A 16,241-nucleotide genomic window follows, 5' to 3' on the forward strand; every position below is an offset into this window, starting at 1 on the left:
CAGTAGGAAATTCAAAGCAATAATATTTTTGCCATTTTATACCTTGGCATTTATTCTCCGTCTGGTGGCAAAATCCCAACTGCAAGACTTTCATCGAGTCCAGTTATGTAAGGTTAACACAAGAGTTTGTATCAAATAAGTCACAGTTAAAATGTGTATACTCAGCTTTATGGAATGTAAGAAGGTTAATGTTTGTAGTCTGTGGAAATAAGCAAAAGGTTTAGATTTGACTCGCTTCATTTAAAGGGCAGTTTGAGCATTTATTGAGTCTTGACCTATTTTTATACAGATTTTTCTAATTTAATTCATTGCAGCACTTGCAAACAAATTTGGAGTATTTAATTCCTAACCTCCAAAAATTGTGAGTGGTGCAAAAAGGTGCATAAACATCAAAGACATTTCTTTTTGGTGGCAACTTTTACAGTTGAACATTAGTGTTCTGTTGTAAATGTCACATGTTGCTTTCCAATAAAGCTTCTGTATATGCACAGCTTTTAAAAAGCGTAAGCTGTCTTGAGGCTTGTTAGAAACAAAAGAAAATAGTCAGTAATACTGAGACGTTTTTACCTCGTCTCTCACCAAAATAAACCATATTCATCAGTTAGGTAGCAAAATGTTTTCTACAAAGTTACAAATCACACGACACCAGGTTATAGTCCGACAGGTTTACTTGGGAGCACTAGTTTTTGGAGCGCTGCTCCTTCATCAGGTGGTTGTGGAGTATAACCACCTGATGAAGGAACAGCGTTCCGAAAGCTAGTGCTGCCAAATAAACCTGTTGGACTATAACCTGGCGTTGTATGATTTTTAACATTGTACACCCCAATCCAACACTGACACCTCCAAATCATGTTTTCTACAAGGACTTTTATCCATCACATGTTTAGACACTGGTCACTGTCTCAAACCTTCAAAGCTGTTGCAGGTTTTCATTTTGAGTTTTTCAACTCCTAAATGTAGCTTCTCACTGAAATAATGGAAAGCAAAATTAATACTCTGCCCCATTTGCAGGACATGTATACTACTGTATGGAGTCAAAGTTATTTGACCTTTTGGAAGCATATTTAAAAACTATTGGTTGTGATGCACAGCACTTTATTAATAGAGTGAGGCAGATTTCCTGGAAGATCTCAAACCCTTGAACTTTGAAGGGATACTGCAGAGGAAGCACCATCTGGTTGTACTGATATTAGTGAACATTACTCGGAATTAAATGTAAATTTGTATGTCTAGCGTCAGATAGACCGTGAACACGAAACAAAAGAACCCAGTCCAAGCTGGTGAAAAGCAGTATACATGTCACTAAGTCCTTCATGAAGAGGTAGTTAACACTTAAGTACTTAAGGTGAAAGTGATAGAAAAGCAAACTTTAATGAATTTTAAGAGCCATTTGAATGGGGGTTTTATATTTTTACACGTAACTGAACTAAAATAGGTCAAACAACCTTCCTAATCTATTCTAAATGTTCAATTGCCTGTATTGCTCAGAAACATTATGTGCAGAGGTCTCCCAGGATCTGGAACTGTGTCTAAACATGCGCTTGGGCTCAAGTGAAATCAAGTTAGATGTCTTGACAATAATAGGCATGAAGACAGGTTCCAGTCTTGAAGCCACCATTAAAGGGACAGGTGCAGCTGTAGGCGAGTTATAATTTCTATTTTAGAAATGAAGCAATATTTTAATTGTAATTGTATGATGAATAATAAATCGTTTTAAGTGTACAAGTAAATTTTATAGTAGTTGTTAGATTAAATTAGATTCCCTACAGTGTGGAAACAGGCCCTTCAGCCCAACCAGTCCACATCGACCCTCCGAAGAGTAACCCACCCAGACCCATTTCCCTTCTGACTAATCCACCTAACATTATGGGCAATTTAGCATAGCCAATTCACCTGACCGGCACATCTTTGGATTGTGGGAGGAAACTGGAGCACCCAGAGGAAATCCACGCAGACGCAGGGAGAATGTGCAAACTCCACACAGACAGTCGCCCGAGGCTAGAATCGAACCTGGGACCCTGGTGCTGTGAGGCAGCAGCGCTAACCACTGAGCCACCGTGCCGCCCCTCAGTGTTTAAACAACTTCTGTCCCTTATAAATAAGATTGTGCTACTTTGACAACTGACATGGCATCCCCAGTCTGTCTGGTAAACAGGCGCCATTGTGTTGCCAATCTGAGTTATAAGGAGAAAACTGAATGTTTAATAACTTTTCTTGAAAAGGAAAAGAAGAGTGGGTGTGAGGAATGATGGTGTAAGATTAAGAGAATTGGGTTGTTTAATTCGATGTTCCATGAAGGAGAAAGATTGTTGTAATGACATGGGGGGTTGGTGTAATGGAAGAGAGGAAGGTTTCTCACTTTGTGGCACAGACCTTGCAATAGGTGACTTCAGGGCAGGTGTTTTACTTTCTCTCTTGCATTATTTCCTTGCAGGGTATTCTGTAGCTCAGAGGGCAAGAAAGACGTCTGATGTTTTCTTTCGATTTTATCCTTGTAAGGTACAAATAACACCACTGAATCTCTGGGCCATCAGCATGTTGTACTTCCCTGTAGTAATCCTGTATTCTATGTGAAAAGGTTCTGAGACACAAAGACAGATACGGAGTTTAAACTTAGAAAATTTTGTGACTCAGTTTATGATATTTTATCATGAATCCCAGTCATGGTTGCAGTGTTGATATGTGGTGTTTCATGTTGTCGTCACTTTTGTGCAAAAAACCCTGCTTTTTTAAAAAAAAACCTATAGCTAAAATAGAAAGTAGTAATGATTTAATGGGCTTAACATACAGATGACCAACTAACAATATTTAAGAAGCAGCCATAATTTCAAAATATATGTAAGGATTTACATTTAACCCTCTTTTGCATCTGTACACCTCCTCTGCTCACCATTAGTGCTCTTTTTGTTATTTTACCCTGGGAATCCTCATAATTTGTTCCACTTGCTCCCCCTCCCCTCCCCCCAAATCATTTTCCAGCCCCTTTAGTTCTAAACAAGCCATATCAAAGTCAAAATATCAACTCTTTCTCTCACTATAGATGCTGCCAGTCCTTTTGAGTTTTTCCAGCACTTTATTTTTCTATAGCATATGCTAGATATTGGCAGTACCTTAGAGTCAGAGAGATGTACAGCATGAGAATAGATTCTTCGGTTGAACTCATTCATGCTGACCAGATATCCTAACCTAATCTAGTACCATTTGCCAGCACTTGGCTCATATCCCTCTGAACTTTTCCTATTCATATAGCCAACTAGATGTCTTTTAAATGCTGCATTTGTATTTCTCTCCCCCACCCCCCCCCCCCCCCCCCAACCACCACTTCCTCTGGCAGCTCATTCCATACACGTGAAGGGGATTGGTGTACCGGCAGGTTTTGCATCTTTTCCAGTTGCCGGGGAAGGCGGTTCAGGGGGTTGGTGGGGAGAATGGTGCAAACTGAGGACTGTCAAAGGAAAAAGTCCTTGCGGAAGGTAGAGAGAAGTGGGGAGGGGAAGATGTTGTGGGGTCTAGGTGGAGTTAGCGGAGGGTTCAATTCCTGCCTCAGGCAACTGACTGTGTGGCATTTGCACATTCTTCCCGTGCCTGCGTGGGTTTCCTCCGGGTGCTCTGGTTTCCTCCGACAGTCCAAAAATGTGCAGGTTAGGTGAATTGGCCATGCTAAATTGCCCGTAGTGTTAGGTGAAGGGGTAAATGTAGGGGAATGGATCTGGGTGGGTTGCTCTTCGGAGGGTCGGCGTGGACTTGTTGGGCTGAAGGGCCTGTTTCCACACTAAGTAATCTTATCTAATCTAAAGTGTTCAAGGATGATGCGTTGGATGCAGAGACTGGTGAGGTGGTAGGTGAGGACAAGGGCGACTCTGTTTATTGTGTTTTGCGGGGGTGGGTGGGGTTAGAATTTTGAATAAGGCAGGAGATGCTCACACGCACACATACACATCTTAATTGTTGTTCATCCCCCAATCCATGTCACCCAACACACATCATTAGTGATTACCATGCTATAATATGCTGTGAACATACTGGTGACTATGCTGTCTGCACTGCATCAGTGACAACCCTCCAAGATCTGCTTCTGCTTCAGATATGTTCATATGATAGACTGACACCTTTATTCTGTATCTCTTTCAAAAACCATATATATGATTAACAATATGATAATGACCAGATAATTTGTTTATTTTTCTGTGTGTATTGAAGGGTGGATACTATTTGGGACCCCAGGGTTAAACTTCTGCTGTTTGGAAGTGCAGTAGGATCTTTCTTATTCACCTGAACAGGCAGCTTCCTTCAGCATCTCATCTGAAAGAACACTTTTTCTATCAGAGCAGTGCTTTCTCAGTACTGCACATCAGAGTGTCAGTCTTGGTTCTGAAGTGCTCAGGCCCTGGGGTGGGACTTGATGGTTCAGAGGTATAAGTGCAATCAACTGAGCAACAGCTGACTCCTTCATTGACTGTGAAGTGCTTTAATGTGCCTGTTGGTTGGGGAAAATGCTGTATGAAAGCAAGTCTGTCTTTTTTTGTGGTTGCGCTGCAGGTTTCAATGGCTGTTTTGATTGACCAAGTTAAATCTGTTTTTACTCACCACCGCCTGGATTACAGTATGCCAACAGAGGATTCTATCTGGGAGAGATGGATTGTTGTATTCTCAAGAGTGAAATTGTCGTTGTAAACCTTAAAGGCTATAAGCACTTAAGTTTGATTCTGGATTTTTGCTATATGATCTCTTTCTGCAGGAGTAAAAATTAAGTTACCGCAATTGACCCTGCTGTACTAAATCATGACCAGGAAAATAAGGCCTATTTCGATTTAGTGACACTTGGTGTATATATAAGGAATTCAGGTAGGCATATGTCTGTCTTCAAGAGTCACACTTGCTTGTGGTGTAAAACAACTGTTAGCATCTTAGCTCAGTAGGAAGCTTTCAGAGAAACAGTTCATATCACCAAGCCCATGATGGTGCCATGGTGATCAATCCTTTCTACTTGTCCATTGAGCATCATTGGTAAGGTCAACATTAATTGCCTATCTCGAGTTACCCAAAGAGTGCTTAAGAGTCAGCCTTAGTTGTACTACATTTGAGTGCTGTTCTATCCATGTCACAGTAAGTGGATGATTAATCCTCCAACCGGTTGTAGATATGAACAGTGCAGAGTTGACTGAAGAATGAATTTGTGTAGTGCCTTTCATGATCTCAGCATGCTCCAAAGGGCTGCTTAAATGTGCAGTATGTTTGAAGTGTCATCACTGTTGCAAAATAGTAAACGCAATAAATGGGTTGCACGCCCCAACTTCCCACAAACAGCAATAAATTAAATAACAAATTGTGGTTCTTGTATTGATTGAGGGGTCAACGTTGACCAGGACTAAAAAGAATCTTGTTCAAGTAGTGTCAGGGGCCCACGCAAAGATCAGAGTAAACCTCAACCAAGTATTTCACATGAAATACAACACTTCTGACATTATGTTTATTTGTTTCTTTCTGAAGTGGGGTGGAAATTTACGAGGATAGTCTCGCATGCATGGAAAATTGTTCCTCGAAGTAATCGGTCTATTGTGCATATCCAGTGGGCTTGGAAAGAAGCTTGCCAATATCAGTCAGCCCACCCACATATCAACAGAGACAAGAGTCTAAAAGAAGTTTGAAGAGCAGAGATAAGTGATTCTGAAAATGAAATCCGCACTGAAAACAGTGAGAACAGCTGTTCCCTTCAATTAGTTAATGGTAGAGCGGCATCTTCAAGCCTGTTGCCAGATCCTTTCTCCACAGTGGAAGGGAAGTAGTGTGCCTTAGTAATGGGGTCGCTGGGTGACCTAATACATTTGACAAGTGCTAGTTCAAATATAGAAAAGTCTCACTAGAATTAATAATTAAATCTGCCGGAGGAACATAGCTGATGCATTTGATTACTTAAATGTGTCCAACCTCTTCCTCCTGAGAAGGCAGGTGACAATGGGATACAAATTGAACCTTTTCTTCTTACTCTGTTTCAGAGAAAGTAAAATCTCTGTCTACTTCATGGCTCTCCAATGAGTATTACAGTTGACTACTTCATGAAGAAACGATTGTTTATCAGTTTACACATATTGCCTTGAAAACTGCAAGCACCATTCTTGGGTGTAGAGTTTTTATTGGCTGTACTGCTGTGCAATTACTTCTGCCATTCTAAGATGGCATTGCTTTGTTTACTTTCTATATGAAACTAAACCAGATGACCATGCCTTTGGCAAAGGGAAAACAAATATTGCCAGGATGTATCATGTCTGCAGAAAAATCTGAGACCATATGGGTATAATAAAAGTGGAAAGGGTAAATCATTCGGAAGATGAAATACTTCCTAAATATTCAGACAGTGGCTACAAATCATAAATATGAAGTAATGCATTTTTTTGTAATAAGTGTATGCTGTGATTATCCCAAATTTTCCTCCTGAGATTTCCTTGTATTTATTTGGAGGGTTAAGTAGGCTTGAGTAAATAGAGCATCATTAGTGGGTGTCTGGGCAGTATTAAGTGTGTTTTTCCATCTCTCAGCTGAGATATTAAACTACCCTGTGTGTTTTGTTAAAAGAAAAAGTCCCATGGCATTCTTAAGAGGAAAGAGAGCAGTGGAGTTATCCCTTGGTAAAATGAAATAAGATCACTGCAAATAGAGGTTGGGAATCATAGAAACCCTCCAGTGCAGATAGAAGCAATTCGGCCCATCAAGTCTGCAGTCACACTCCAAACACCATCCCCATCCCACATTCTATTCCTGTAATCCCACATTTCCCATGGCTAACCCACCTAGCCTGCGCAACGCTCGACATCATGGTATGGTGGCTCAGTGGTTAGCACTGCTGCCTCACAGCACCAGGGGCCCACATTCAATTCCAGCCTTGGGCAACTGTGTGGAGTTTGCACATTCTCCCCACGTCTATGTGGGTTTCCTCCGGGTGCTCCGGTTTCCTCCCACAATCCAAAGATGTGCAGGTTAGGTGAATTGGCCATGCTAAAATTGCTCAGTGTTCAGGGATGTGTGGGTTAGGTGTATTAGTCAAGGGTAAGTATAGGGTTGGGGAAATGGGTCTGTGTAGGTTACTCTTCGGAGGGTCAGTGTGGACCTGTTGGGCCAAAGGGTCTGTTTCCACACTGTCTGGATTCTATTATCAACAGTTTGCCAGGGCCAATCCACCAAACCTGCACGTCTTTGCACTGAGGTTCACTTCAGTTCATTTTTCTGACCAGATGTACAGTAACTGCGGAACTTTAAATGATGCTGTCAGAAATTTGTATCTTGAATGAATAGTAAAAGGTGGAAGTGGATATAGGTAAGCTGCTCATAGGAGAAATCCTTTCAAGGTGTCGGATAACTTTTAGTAGTGATATCTCTCCATCTTCCTTCTCCTTTCCTGTGCTCCTCTTCTTCCCCAAATACCCTACAGCTTGGTAACTATTAGTCCTGTCTCTTAATAAACTGACCTTTTTTAATTTTGACTATTGTCCTGTGGATACATCTGATCCTTTAACTTTAGGACAGGATGTGGGAGAGTGAGCCTAGGACCCTTACAGCTTTGCCTAACCCCCCAAAACCCACCATTTCTTCTACGATCACCATGCCATCTTCAGGTTAAGTGTCTAAACTCTGAATTAATCTGCCTGTTCAGGTGCATGGAGTTTTCTCAGTGCCCAGGTGAATTGTTCCCTTCAAGCACCAGAAAAATACATTTATTTGGTGCCGTATCTCAGTAATTGTGGGATTCATCTCGAAGCTGACTGCAACATGGTGATAACGGCACTTCCAATATTGTTTGTTGGTTGCAAAGCACTTTTGAGAATACAAGAGGCATTAAGAATGTCAGTTTGTTTTTAAAAGGTTGAATCTACAATACAGCTGCAGATTTTCCAGACTAGAACAATTCTGTGTCCTGAGCTGGTAATTGCTAGAGCTGTGCACGTTGCATTGAATGCTGTGAATTGGAGGTTTATTTTTAACCTTGCTGTTCTGGTCACTACAAATTACTGGAACTGTGAATTGGTGATGGCTTGATGAGTTCACTGGGGCTTCTAATATCTGATCCAATTACATTTCGGGATAAAGGGAGAAATAAAGTGCTCAAAGCAGAAAGAAACTGGGAAAATTAGATTTGTTTGATGCAGAAACAGAACATGGATTAAGAGAAGATGCAGCAAGAGATGATGTAAATAGGAAAGCAAAAATATGAAAGCTGGGAAAGGATCTCAAAACAATTTCATAACCGTAGGAATGAGACTCCATAGTTTCAACACTTCATACCAAGGTCTTCAACATTTGAGTGACCTATCAGAGCAAGAATGTTCATGATTCAGTGTCAGCCTTATATGTTGGCACCAATATCCATTCTTAGTTGTGCTGCAAATCCCCAGCAACTTCTTGATTCATGGGACAGTTAGTGGGAAGGTGAGCTGGCAGGTTGTTTTTCCCAAAGCTATAAGCAAATTATTGAAGTATCTCGCTCAGTACAAATTACTGAGTTCTTTATGTACTAATGACATTGAGCACTGGAAAGCAGTTTCTGCGTCTGAACAATTTCATTGCAATGGACCAAACTGAGGTGTGTAGTGATTTGTAACAAAGTCAACCAGATGGAAGTAAAGGGTGATTTGGTAACGGGATACTGGCTTCTGTGGAGTTATTTCAAGGTCCACTTAAACTTTGCAAAATGTTTCTTTAAAAATGTGCAATGCTTGAAGCTGGAGAGCATTCAGAAAAGATTTACCAGAATGTTATTGTGTATAGAAGCTTTGAGTTATAAAGGAAGGCTGGGTAGGCTGGGACCCTTTTCACTGGAGTGTAGAAGATTGCAGGGCGACCTTTAGAAGTTGATAAAATAATGAGGTGTATAGATAGGGTTAATGGTTGTTGCCTTTTCCCTAGGATGGAGGATTTCAAGATTAGTGGGCACATTTTTAAGGTGAGAGGAGAGAAAATATAAAAAAGACATGGGCAAATTCTTTTACACAGAGGGTGGTTTGCATGTTGAATGAACTTCCTGAGGAAGTGGTGGATGTGGGTACAGTTATAACATTTAAAAGACATTTGGATAACTACATGAGGAGGAAAGGTTGGGAGGGATATAGCCGGCAGGCAGGTAGGACTTAGTTTAGTTTGGGATTTCATTCGGTTGGACTGAAAGGTCTGTTTTCACAAGGTATGACTTTATGACTCTCACATGTTGGTCCACAGACCTGAATGTATGCTACAAAATATAAGGCAATAACGGAGATGTAGTGATACCGTAGTAACTTTGAAAAGAAAATCGAATTTCAGTTAGTTTGGGGCAAGATTTATAAAACAGAAATAATGACTGAGCGTTCTTCTTGGTCTGTCTCTGCTGTAATTCTGGGGAAAAGGAAGCATAGTTTCTGGTTGCTGCTGAGTTAATCTATTCATTTCCTTGGTGCTACAGCTCAAGGAATCTCACTGCAGTGTAGGGTAAGTGTGTCTGTTTTTAGTACAGTTCATTATCTGGTTAGCACAGGGAGTTCTGATAGTGAATAAGTTTTGGGGGGGAGCAATTTGCTAGAAAGTAATAATTGTAGTTTTAGGTAGCTAATTGAAATTTAACTAGTCATATCAGTTGATGGGGTTTTTTGTTCTGCCTGTACAATATGGTCAATCATGGACACTGAGAGCATCCCTGACTATTACAGCTGCAGAAAGTGTATCCAGCTTCAGCTGCTCAATGAACGAATGGATAAATTTGAGCAGCAGTTGGAGATACTAGGAGACACAAATGACTGACAGTGTCATAGAAGTGAAAGAAACGTGGTCACTCCCAAGGTACAGGAAGAGAGATGGGTGATGGCTAGATGTGGCGGTCAGTCAATGCAGGAGGCCCTTGCAACTGTCCTCCTGTCAAACAAGTATTTGGCTTTGAATACTGGTGAGGGGATTGGCCATCAGGTGTCAGCAGCAGCAGCCAGAGCAGTGGCACCACAGCTGGCCAACCATAAAGAGGGGAGGAGCAAAGCATAGAGCAATAGTAACTGGAGAGTTGATAGTCAGGGGCACAGACAGACTCTTCTCTAGCTGCAAGAGAGACTCCAGGATGGTGTGGTCCCTCCCTTTTGACAGGGTCATGAATGTCCCTGAGACAATTCAGGAAGTTAGGTAGTAAACTAAAAAGCAGGGCCCCTCACCCTCCTATGTGCAAGGAGGCAAAGAAAAGTACAATTGAATATGTGGCTAAACAGTGGGTGAACCTGGGAGGGCTTCAGATATGTGGATCATTAGAGTGTTTTCCAGGGGAAGGTGGAACCTGTACAACAAGGATGGGCTGCACCTAAATTGGAGGGGCACAAGTATCCTGGCAGGGAGGTTCTATCGTGCCTCTCAGTGTTTAAACTCGTGTGACAGGGGGGTGAGAGCTAGGGCAGCAGGTCAGTGAGTACAGCGACTGGGGAAAAGCTTAAGTCTAAGGCAACTATAGTTAAGAGGAAGAGCAGTTGGAGAGAGGTTGCTGAGCTCAGTGGAACCAGAGGCTTGGGCTGTATTTGTTTCAATCAAAACGCATAGCCGGTAAGGTGGATGAATTTAGTACCTGGATTAATGCATGCAATTACAATGTTGCTGTCACAGTCATGGTTGAAAGAGGGACAGGATTGGCATCTTAAATGTTCCGGGATATCGATGTTTTAGATGAGACAGTAGGAAGCAAAAGCAGTTGCGGAGTTGCCTTACTGGTTAAGGAGTATATCACAGCTGTTTTGAGGGAGGACACTCTGGAGGGATCGTGCAGTGAGGCATTGCGGGTGGAGCTTAGGAATAGCAAGGGTACAATCTCAATGCTGGGATTGTACTACAGACTCTTCAGCAGGAGATAGAGGGAGAGATATGTAGTCAGATTCTGGAAAGGTATGAAAATAACAGGATTGTTGAGTTTGGTATTTACCAAAGCAAGTGACGTGAGGGATGTTGGGGTGAGGGAAATGTGTTTGAATACTTTTGGGCAGGTCAACATGATGGAGGAAATATAGGGTGCCTTGAAATACATTAAGGTAGATGAGTCCCTGGAACAGAAGGGATCTATCACAGAATACTGTGGGGGCAAGGGAGGAAATAGCTGGAGCCTTAACAGATACTTTACAAGCTCTTTGGCTTCAGGTAAGATTCCAGAGGACTGGAGAATGGCCAGTGTTGTTCCTTTATTTAAGAAGGGAAGTAGAGGTAATTCAAGTGAAGTGAGCCTGATGTCGTGGTGGGGCAGCTGTTGGAGAAGATACTGCGTGACAGGATTTATTCACATTTGGAAGCGAATGGACTTGTTAATGAGAGACAGCATGGGTTTCTGTAGGGAAGCTCATGTCTCACTAACTTGATTGAGTTTTTTGAGGAGGTGACAAGAATGATTGAGGGAAGGGTAGTGCATGTTGTCAACAAGGACTTTAGTAAAGCACTTGAAAATGGACCTCATGGCAGGCTGGTACAAAAGATGGAGTCTCTTTGGATCCAAAGTAAGCTGACTTGTCCATAGAAGACAGTAGCAGTGGAAGGGTGCTTTTCAGAATGAAGATCAGTAATTAGTGATGTTCCGCAGGGATCAGCGCTGGAACCTTTGTTTGTAATGTACATAAATGATCTGGAGGAGAATGTAGGTGGTCTGATTAGTAAGTTGGATGACACCAAAATTGGCAGAGTTGCAGGTAGTGAGGAGGATTGTCAAAGGATGCAGCAGGATATAGATTACAGATTTGGTGAGAAATGGCAGATGGAGTTTAATCCGATCAAATATGAATTGATGCTTTTTGGAAGATCAAAGGCAGGTGTGTATTACCCAATAAATGACGGACCTTTGGGAGCACTGACATATAAAGGGATCTGGGTGTTCAGGACCACAGATACCTGAAAATGACAATATAGGTGGATAACATGGTCAAAAAGGCATATAGCCTTCATCAGGCAGGGCACCGAATATAAAAATTGACAAGTTATGCTACAGTTGTACAAAACTTGAGTTTGGCCCCGTTTAGAATATTGAGTGCAGTCTTGATCACCACACTAACGAAAGGATGCTGATGCTTTGGAGAAGGTGCATAGAAGGTTTTCCAGGATGTTGCCTCAGCTAGTAGGTTTTAATTATGAGGAGGGATTTGATAAACATGGATTGTTTTCATTGGAAAGACAGAGGCTGAGGGTGATTTGATAGAGGTCTACAAAATTGAGAGGCATAGATAGGGTGGACTGTCAGAGGCTTTTTCCCAGGATGGAAAGGTCAACTACAAGAGGACACAGGTTCAAAGTGAGAACAGGAAGGTGTAGGGGAGAAGTGGAGGGAAGCTTTTTCACAGAGGGTGAATGCCTGAAACACACTGCCAGTGGAGTGTTTGCAATGTTTGAGGCGTATCTTGATGGATGCACAAATATGACACCAATAGAGAAACAAATACCATGCATGGGCAATTAGTAGTGGGTCCAAATACGGACTACGAATTGGTGCAAGCTTGTTGGGCCGAAGGGCTGTATTGTACAACCAGCTGGCAAATTGCTTTTTACACCAGTCTAGTTGTGCTTTTTGTAGATACTTAGAATGGGCTCAGTATACAAAGTAAGAAGCACACTTTTTCATTCTTTTCAAAACCTCAGTGCTGAATTTTTCCATATCTCTGCTTCCGCTTGTTGCAAAATACTTTTTGTCAGCTTCCAGGCACTAATGAAAGTATTTCACTAGCGTGTTTGGAATTCTCATGCTGTGATTTTCCCTGAAAGTTGGTACTGGAAGCATGCAGGACATGGTTCATTGCTTGAAGTGGTTTGACACTCCAGACTTGCTGCCAGCTTGTCTCCCCTCCTGAGCCACAACATTTTGGGTTTGTTTGTATCCCGACCACCAAAAAAATCTGCACTAAAGTGAGACGATGCAATCTGACTGGTGGCAACGGACAGCTTTTGATCAGGATTATGTGTTTGTCTCAAAAACTAAAATTCCATTTTTTGTTAAAATACACAGCCATGTAGCTACAAAACAAACTCTCTTGCCTTTATTTATTTATTAATATTTTTCTGGGCATTTCCTGGATATTTTTTGAACACTTGCTGTACTCAGGAAAATGATTATCAAGATGATTGTGTTTGACCCTTCTGTAAATTACTATCAACTTGGTTTTGCTATTACCTAATTCAACTCCAGGCTAAAATATTAGGAAAAGCCCATAAGTTAGATTTGCAACCCAGCATATAAGGAGTGCCTAAAGGGATGTTAAATGGAGTTTCTGTCTGCTCTTCTAAAAACCCGTGACAATGTTTGAAGAAAAGCAGGTAATTTCCCACAGGTCAGGTCACTGCTTTAATCTTCAAGATTCCACATGTGGAAAGGCTTTGATTGCCTAATCACAATTCACAAAAGTATAACTAAAAAAATCGAATAATTTCTCCGAATGTTCGGTATCAAATGTGTGGGTGCTAGCAATATTAACATTGCTTCAGTTTCTGAATGTCATCATGCTGTTTGTAATGATACATCAGTTAAGCCAGAGGCACTGTTGAAGATCGACTGGACTGAACCAGACCCAGTAAATCTTTGAGGAACCTCGTGATAAAGCGTGAAATTAAAATATCTAAACATAGCTTATTTGACAGCCGCACAAAGAGAAAACGCTAATAATGCTCAGCAACCAACCAGACACCACATCAGAGAGATAAACCAAGTTCATGTTTTATTGTTGATGGGCTGTCATCAGAATTTCAAATCTCATCATAGCTCTGTTTCCCTCTCCAGCTGTTTGTTAACCTATTGAGTAGTTCCAGCACTCGTTCTCTTATCACATTTCTGGAGTTCATAGTAGTTTTTTAGATTTCCATTATCACATTGTAGTATATTACTGCACACTATCTGGTGTATAAAATAATGCATCCTGCATAAGTAAGCCTTTTTTACTGCTTTCAGCACAGACGTCTTGAACACTGGCTATTACCTGTTGAAACGTGAATTGAGGGCCGGGGGGTGTAGTGGAATCTGAAGTGGAAATCCAAAAATAAAACAGGTCTGACTTCGAGTTATAGTTAGTTTGGGTTGGCAGTGGTGTGAGGGATAGATCTACCTCCCTTCCTTCTCCTTCCAGTTTCCACAGACCCATTAGTTAAAATCTATTGGAGCTAGGAATGCTGTCACTCTTCATTTAAACCTCCTGTGGTGTTACTTAGATTTACTTGGGTTTGTATTTCATGAAAATAAAGGAAGAATAGGTGTGTACTAAGACTTTAAAGTAGTCATGCTGAGCATTGTTCTCGGTAAAACCTTGACCTAGGAAATACTAGTTTCTGATTTCAAGAGCAGATTAGATGATTTCCTATAGTTTTAAGTCCCATTTAACTTCAAAACAAAAATAAAGACATATTTGATTTTACCTCACTTTCACCTCTACTCTGAATCTGATTCTTCAGGGATCTCTGCAATTTGTCCATCTTTAGTTCCTTATTTGTAAAGAATGACAATTGCAACTTTGTTTCTACTAAATATTGTCAATGAAGACCGTACCACCTTTGTGAAATGCAGCATTAATTTAAAGGACGATGAATGATGCTTCATTTTGCCGTTTCCGCATTAAGTGAATGGCTGTACTATGTGCCATTAGAGATTTGACTTTACCAAGTCTGTAGACTTTATTCATCTACATTATGATGTAATACTTTTGGCTTCTCGAGCAATGGCCATATATTGAAACTATTAAATGTTTAAACCTTCATAAATAAAACATTTGACACAAATGGTTTAGAGATATGCTTATGGAAAATACTGTAAATTCCTATTCCTGTGCACATTATATATTCTTGGAATCGTTTGTCCTTAAACCATAGCTTTTGTGGTGACAGTGTGCTAATCAAAGGTTCTAATGACAAGTTTGTGGCACAGGAAGACAGACAGTCTTGTGTTGTATTGATGAACGATATCTGCATCACGCTTTTTCTGGAATGCAATTCTTCTATGGTACTGTTTTCAATTAGAAAATGAGCTGAACTTTCAGCTCATTTTATTTCAACAGATCTGTAATAAACAAGTCATAGCCCTTTGTAATATAATCAGTCTGACCACAATTGGCCTGCTAATGTCATTTCCTGTGGGTAATCTCTCTGAACCTTCCTGTCCACTGAATTTTGTAGCCCACTTTTCTGGAGTCAGTTCCTAGCCCACTTCTCATCACCTTGCGCATTGTCCACTGTATTGAGATCAGGACCAACCATCTCCTCATCCTTCTTTTGAATGAACACATCAACATTCTAAGAGTGTACGTTTTCATTCTTCTTCACTGTCAGGTCCAGCTGCCCACTTCCCATAATCGAGAAAAAAACCTCAAAGATTGTGGATACTGTAAATTGGAAACAAAAACAGAAATTGTTAGAAACACTCAGCAGGTCTGGCAGCATTTGTGAAGAAAAATTGAAGTTAACATTTCAGGTCCAGTTACCCTTTCTCAGAATCCTCCATTCTGAGGAAGTGTCACAGGACCCGAAATATGAGTCTGACAGCACAGAGGCCCTTTGGCCCACCAAGTCCCTGCCAATCAAAAGCTAGCACCAGACAGTTGTTGGAAAGTTCCACCACTTTGACTGACCAACAATGAAAGAATGGTGATGTGTCTTCCAATCAGAATGGTATGTGGTTTGGAGGGCAACTTAGAGATTGTCATGGTTCCCATACATCCCCTGCCCATGTCCAGCTGGGTGCTAGAGGCCATCCATTTGGACAGAATCGCAACGGAGCCTTGGCCATCCATGTGGAGCACTGTGCCACGTTGGAGGGAGTTAATGTTTAAGGTAGTAGATCATGTACTGAGGAAATGGATTGGCTTGGTTACATTGAGGGTAGGATGAGCTATACTCCTTCAGACATATGGCGAGTATTCCATCATACTTAACACTTCACATATGCCCTGCAAATTAAGCTTTATAGAGTCTGGAAATGAGTTCCTTACTGAGAGATTCCAGTCTCTGACTGGCTTTTGTAATCATGGTATCATTTGGCTGACCCTGTTTAGTTTCTAGGGCTAGAGTGGTGCTGGAAAAGCACAGCAGGTCAGGCAGCATCAGAGGAGCAGGAATGATGAAGGGCCCCATTCCTGATGAACGGCTCCTGCCCAAAACGTTGATTTTCCTGCTCCTCGGATGCTATCTGACCTGCTGTCCTTTTCCAGCACCACTCTAATCTCTACTCTAATCTCCAGCATCTGCAGTCCTCATTTTCGCCTGTTAGTTTCTGGTCAATAGTTAATCACCAGGATGTT

At 41.3% G+C, this 16,241-nt stretch overlaps 1 protein-coding gene across 2 annotated transcripts in view; it reads left to right on the plus strand.

The window, feature by feature from the left end:
- Positions 1 to 16,241, plus strand: part of fmn2b (formin 2b) — a 482,131-nt gene that overhangs the window by 291,525 nt on the left and 174,365 nt on the right. The window lies entirely within an intron of this gene.

This window comes from Chiloscyllium punctatum, chromosome 11 (assembly GCF_047496795.1).
Source record: "Chiloscyllium punctatum isolate Juve2018m chromosome 11, sChiPun1.3, whole genome shotgun sequence".
NCBI classification, from domain to species: domain Eukaryota; kingdom Metazoa; phylum Chordata; class Chondrichthyes; order Orectolobiformes; family Hemiscylliidae; genus Chiloscyllium; species Chiloscyllium punctatum.